The sequence below is a fragment of the Pinus tabuliformis genome, chromosome 9 (assembly GCF_031772625.1).
Source record: "Pinus tabuliformis cultivar Carrire ecotype Pingquan chromosome 9, CPIR1, whole genome shotgun sequence".
Lineage (NCBI taxonomy): Eukaryota > Viridiplantae > Streptophyta > Pinopsida > Pinales > Pinaceae > Pinus > Pinus tabuliformis.
In genome coordinates, this window is record NC_142307.1 from 4,752,410 (window position 1) to 4,759,377 (window position 6,968).

Consider the following 6,968-nt stretch of genomic DNA (forward strand, 5'->3'; position numbering starts at 1 on the left):
TGTGGGATAGTTAACTACTATAGAATTAAATGTCTCAGAATGATAACATATGGGTTTACCGTGCTGCATCAACACTGCTCCCATGGCATAGTCACTGGCATCTGTTTCAATCTCAAAGGGTATTTGAAGATCAGGCAGTGCTAGTACTGGTGCTGTACTAATATTTTCTTTTAAGGTGTCGAAGGCTTTCTGTTGTTCGCCTCCCCACTGAAACACCTTATTCAATCATGTTAAAGCATGTAAGGGAGCTGCAATCAAGGAAAAGGGAGCAATAAAATTTCTCCAATACTATGCTACTCCTAGGAAGCTTCTAACTTCTGTAGCAGATTTGGGTTTAGGTCAGTTTACAATGACTACAACGTTAGAGGGATCTATCTTCAATTCACCACCCCCTACATATGACCCAAATAATTCAAAGATGTTTTGCCAAATTCACATTTTGATAGCTTAACATAAAGATTTTCTCTTTTCAAAACATCTAGAGTGACTCTGCTTTACATGCTTCAAATGTTCTTCCCATGTTTTACTAAATATAAGAATGTCATCTAAATATACAATGACAAAATCATCAATAAAAGGCTTGAGTACATCATTCATTACTCTCATGAAAGTGGCAGGAGCATTAGTTAAGCCAAAAGGCATAACTAACCACTCATACAATCCCTGCTTTGTTTTGAAAGCAGTCTTCCATGCATCTTGCTCTGCAACTCCGACCTGATGATAGCCACTATGCAATTCCAACTTGGAAAAGTAAGCAACTTCTTTCAACTGATCCAATAGATCATCTATACGAGGAAGGGGATAACGATTTTTTATTGTTATCTTATTTAATGCTTGGTAATCAATGCACATTCTCCATGAGCCATCTTTATTTCTCACCAAGACAATTGGAGACCCACATGGTGATGTGCTAGGTCTTAATAACCCTTTCTCGAGCAACTCTTATACCTGCTTCTTGATTTCTGCATTCTCTAAAGCGGACAACTTTTACATTCTGATGTTAAGCAATGGAGTATCTTGTTACAAATTAATATCATGTACTATTTCCTTTTTGGGTGGCAGACCTTTAGGTTCTTGAAATAGCATATCATATTTTGAAACAATTTTTTCTAAATCAACTTGTTGTTTAGCATGACAGCCTTCAAATACATTTGTTTTATCAGGTTTCTTTTCCTTTACAACCATCAGTAAAAATTGTTTGCATGAATTTACAATTCTTTTCAACTGCCCTGAGTTTATGAGAGTGTGATTATTCTTGAGTTTATGACCTCTTACAATATATTCGATTCCATCTTTAATGAGTTGATACTTGTTTTCAGCTCTATAGAAAATGGCTTTTCTATCATACAAGTAAGAACTTCCTAAAACAATTCCACATATATCCAAGGGAACAATATCTAACTCAACCTCATCTACAAATTCTGACCCAAAAGAAAACCTAGGTTTACATTGTCTAGTCACTTGTAGCTTTGCTTTATCACAGAACCAACCCAATGGATATGGCTTCTTGTGAGGTGTGGTTAGTAATCCCATTTTCTTTACAATTGCTTTAGAAATTAAGTTTACTTGTGAGCCACTATCAAACAAAGTATCAATCTTTTGATGCTTAGAAATAACTCTAATATGAAAAAGATCATGTCTTTTCCTCTCATTTTCTTCATTATCAGTAGATTGTGCAAAATTACTAGTAGATGCTTTAGAATTTTTACCTTTTATACTTGTGGCTGCGATTGTTGTTTCATCCCCTGAGTCTAGCCCCAAATCCTTCTAAATAAATGCAACAATCTTCTTCTTTTTTCCATTGCACTTCTTGGGTTTCAACTCCAAATGTAGAATCCAACAGTGTTCATCATCATGCCTATCCTTCTTGCAGTGAGTGCATGAAGGTTTGGTCTTTTGTACAGTATTTGTCTTCCTCTCTTTCCATTTCTGCTTCCTCTTTTCCTTACTCTTGCTTGCAGTGGGTTTTGATGATCTCCCAACTTCTAGGTTCACATTCTTGCCTCTAGCCTCTAGATGTGTAGCCTGAACAGATACCTAATCTATGCTAGTGGGATTAAACATGAGAATGATGTGCTTTAAATAGATGCGTAGACCACCTATATACTTCAGCAGAGTTTCAAGTGAGTCTAAAGAAATGGCTAGAATCAAAGCTCTTTTCCTAAATTCTTGGGTGTAACTTTGTACACTTTGCCCTTTCAATTGGCAAAGAGTTTGCCAACTCATCATAGCTTGCTGCATATAAGCTAGTGGATAGAATTGTTTTTTAATTGCAGAAACATATTCATTCCAGGTAGAAAGAATTTTACCATGCTTCTTCAAATCAGCTTGTGTCCTGCCTTCCCACCATACCAGGGCAGTGCCTCCAAGGCGTAGTCTAGCCAACTAAATCTTTCTCCTTTTTGAATTGATGTTTTGCACTCTGCAATATACATCAATCTGTCTAATCCAACTATCTATATTTTCTGCATTCAATTCTCTGTCATAAACTGGCAAATCAAACTTCACATCTAATTTAATCAAAGAAGCTTTCTTCTTTCTTTTTAGGGCTTTCTTTGTGTGAAGAGGATGAGGATGAAGGTGATGATGGGGGAGATGGTGGAGAGGGATTCTCTTATTTTCCTTTGCCTTTTGGGTGGGAAACTAGAAGAGGTTCTTCTACTCCTTTATCTTGTTTGGAGGTTGATGACTCTTCACCTCTACCTTTCTTAATTATCTATACATTTCTTCTACCATGGCTCTAATGGTCATGAAACTATCCATGAATTGGGAGTTTGATTCCAAGGGACTTTCTTCTGACATTTTCCTCTTAGGATAGACTCTTCCAATTTCTGGGTTAGCTTCAATTAACTCTTCTTCTCCTAATTTAAGCTTTGATCTAGTTATCATTCAACAAAAAGAATCCAGCACAAGCTTGTCTAACCTTAGCAACCTAGAGCTCTAATACCACTTGATTTGGAATTGATCCAAGACAATTAATAAGGTATTACAAACTCATGTGCATGGATGTGCCTATGTTATTTTATGCAACGGATCGATAAGATTGCGAAATACACATGCACTGAAGCAGTTAAAGAAAACATAACATGCAAACATATAAACACAACAAGTTTAATAAGGAGTTCACCCAACACCCCGGGGCTACATCTCCTGGTCCAGTTTCAGTGGTGGCCTTTCTATTATGTTTTCAAAGCAGATTTTTTACAATAGTGAGCTCAATTTGAGTCTCACTCAGCAGATACAAATCAGTAAGACGCACTTGGATTCCCAAAGTCTCTGGAGTACACAGACTCTCCTCACTAAACTCTTGTATCTCTATTGGTCACAGTAGTATGAGCCCAATTTGAGACTCATACATGACAGGCATTACAGAGGAGTGCACTTGAGTCTCTCAAGCCTTCTCTGGAGTACACAGACCTTCTAACTCTCTCTGTCTCTGTCTTGACTTTGGCTCGATGCTGTGTTTGCTTCTGTAGGTCAGCTCGACTTCTTCTCTCTTCTTTCGGTTTACTAACTCGCTTGCTTGCTTTCTCTGTCAGCTTGTGGCTTTAAAGCCAATCTGCTTCCCGAATGTTTATTTTTGCTTCCTGGCTTTCTGGTTCCACTACCTCTGTCCATTTGAATCCCTCTGTTTTGCGTAATCATCACTGTATAATTCCTCACAGGGAGGTGGCCACCTATTTCATAACGAATTGTGTGTCAGTTATCTTGGACATATTCGAAACGATTGTTTATTCTGTTAACTCCAAGAATGCCTGCAAAACATGACCTTTTGCCAACACATCGTCCATATCGAACTTCAAATCCTATACAACTCTGCCTGTTGACCCTGTCAAATCCGGTCATCCATCGGAACGCATCTCCGCCGTTGATCTGGGGCCTCCAAATCCTACGGTCATCGTCCATATCGGGTGGATAAGTAACATGATGTTTATTGGTCCGATGTGAATGGTTTTCTCTCTCTTCCGTTGGACGCATGGCAGCCATTGTATGGCATCAGTCGGACTCGGTTGAAACCGCTTATCGCTCAAAGCCCTTCCAATATCCTACCGGTTTTTTGCAGGACCCCGCTTATGACGGAATCGGAATGATATCCGTTGTATTTTTTGATTTTTCGGCTCCGGGTGCTTGCGGCCTTTCCTTCTTTGAGGGGTTTTCCCTACGATATGCGATTAGCGACTAGTTGCTAATCGCATATCAGAAACTACCCCCCTTTCTCGAAATGGCCTCTGGATTGCTAATTTGCGATAGCGCACATTACCATGGGTCTTCGATCTGTGCGCTTGACCGACGGTCCTCATTGCTCTGCGATGATCACAAATTGCAACTGTTACGAGGATATCTCCGATAAGCTTGATCTTTATAAGACTTTTAATCCTTGGCATGATTTTTAAAGAGTTCATGAAAACCTTAGAGAGTGTTCTAGGATCCAATTTGGATCATATACTAATATAAGTACATCGTGTTAAATTTCAAATGAGTCTCATCATCTTAAGCCTTAATCTCTCGTCAAATATTCTTCCTTCCCCAAAGAAATTCATTGTTAAGATATTACTATTTCTACAATACTTTAAATCAATCAAATTAAAATTTCATGATCACTATACATATTGTGCTTATCTAAATGGCATACATATACGAGGTCATCCTTATTTAAGTCTTACACCATGATTAATCCATTTGTACATGGGGTTGTTGGTGATTTATCCATCACTTGGTCCTTTTGTTGTTTACTCAAAAAATATTTTCTTATCTCATCAATTTCCCATCTCAACATCACTTGATCTCTTTTATCATAGATTCACCCTTATTCAATTTGGGCTAGAGATTGTTCCCTCTTACTTCTGGCTTGTGGAGGATATCATTAATTTTGAATTGAAACACTTGAACACTAATACCATTATCATACATAGAAAAAAAATTATATGATTTGTTGGCTTTAGTAATAACTTCTTCCATTTACCATGGAACAAAATTGATAAATTTACCCACGAAAAACCTTAATATATCACCGATCTAATCATGAAACAATGAGTAAAAATCAGTCATGCATACCTTTTATTTGTTGATTCTGACTTGTTTTCTCAATTTATGTTTAATCCTTCTAAAGGTCTCATTATATAATTTCTAACAATGTTTCTTCCTACACTTCATACTCGATGTTTTCTCATTAGTTTACATAGTCTATTCTCTTGCCAAAAGGTAGACAAATACTTATCCTTTATTATTTAAACCTTCGAGCCTATTGTGAGTGTTTCCATTTCATAATTCTCCATCTTGAAGCCTTATAATTGTATATGTCATCACTATGAACCTCATCAATCATGTTGCTCAATCTGTTCATCAATATCCTTAAGATAACTTTCCACTTGATAGAGATACCCCTTAGTATTATTACATAAATTAACCCTAGATATTATTATGCTTCCATAGTTCCCTTCACCCTTCAATTTGTAAGCCTTAAATGAAACTTATAGGATTTTTAATAGCTAATTCAATCCTAAAATTTGAAATCCTCTTCAATTAACAATAATCATGGAACTACCATGAAAGTAATATATTTTATGCTAAGGAAATTCCCCCCTTTTCACCAGTGGAATATTACTAATTTCTACTTTTATCTTATTCATTGTCATTGGTTTATCACCTCTGTAATTTAGTGTCACCATATTTCCTACAATTCCATAAAATGTCCATCATGACTATAAATCTTTATTGACAATATTTTCTTCCTAATAGGCATTGTCCTTATTTACACTTAATGGAGATCATTATCACATTCTTATTATTGAAATACTATTATGATTCCACATCTATTTACCATAGGTCTCTTCAGAGACATTCGATAAAATTGGAATGATACAGAGAAGATTAGCATGGTCCCTGCGCAAGGATGACATGCACAAATCGAGAAATGGTCCAAATTTTTAGACTTAATGGAGATTAGTATTACATTCTTATTATTGGAATACTATTATGATTCCACATCTATTTACCATAGGTTCTTCATTCAGAAAATGCCTCTAAAGTGCTAAGTTATTCCAAAATCCTCCATAATGTTCTAGGATATGCTACTAATTTTTCTTTTCTTTTTACACTCTTTTATGAAACTTGCACTGTCTGCCCTTAGTACCTATCTTGTACTCTTCTATATTCATATCATTATTCCAAGTTGGTCATCGTTACTAGGGCCACCCTTTATTATCACCATTAGAAAATTGATAAGATGATTTTGCTTCTTTCCTATGAGTTTCTTTTATTGTATTTTGTGTCTACAAGTCTACTCGTATCTTCATTTGTTTCATGCCTATCTTGTAAGGGCATAGGTTGCTTCTATCATTCACTTATCATCATAAAGTTCTGGAATTTCTTGGTCCACCAAATGAGTAATAGAGATTCATAAATACAATAATCATCCTTAAAACAACAACTCATTTACTTTAGTTAATTTCTTTTGAAGATAGAAAAATATTAGTGAAAAATAATCATTAACTATATGTACATTTATGAATTTGATATTCCTCTTAATTCATTTATTACTTATTATTCTTCCGCTCTTTGATATGTGACTTACTCTCGAGCACAAGCACGATCAACACTATTCGTTTGACATCATATATAAATTCACTTACTACCATATTTTCTTTTTTTTTTGTAAGCTGGGGCGGGACTCTCTGATTTACATGTCCATTATGTACCCCTCTACGGGGGAGGGGTAGCCCAAGATTTGAACCCAAGACTTCCGGTTCGGTGAGACTTCATTTCGACGGCCCTTGCCGCTTGAGCTACCCCATGTGGACACTTACTACCATATTTTCATCCAATTGTTTTCCTTGAATTTATTTAATATTTTAAGTTATATCCACTTTTACAAGAATTCAAACTACACTTACCTCTTTAACTCATGTAAATATATTGTTTCTCATCACAAACATAAATTTATTAAAAAAAAACTTTCTAATTCTAAA

General features: G+C 36.0%; 1 non-coding gene across 1 annotated transcript; it reads left to right on the forward strand.

Annotated features, from left to right (window-relative positions):
• The first annotated feature begins 5,826 nt into the window (after positions 1–5,826).
• On the forward strand, positions 5,827–5,929 carry LOC149146826 (U6 spliceosomal RNA). The gene has a single exon (XR_016263832.1). It is a non-coding gene; the product is annotated as a U6 spliceosomal RNA (small nuclear RNA).
• Positions 5,930–6,968: the final 1,039 nt, after the last annotated feature.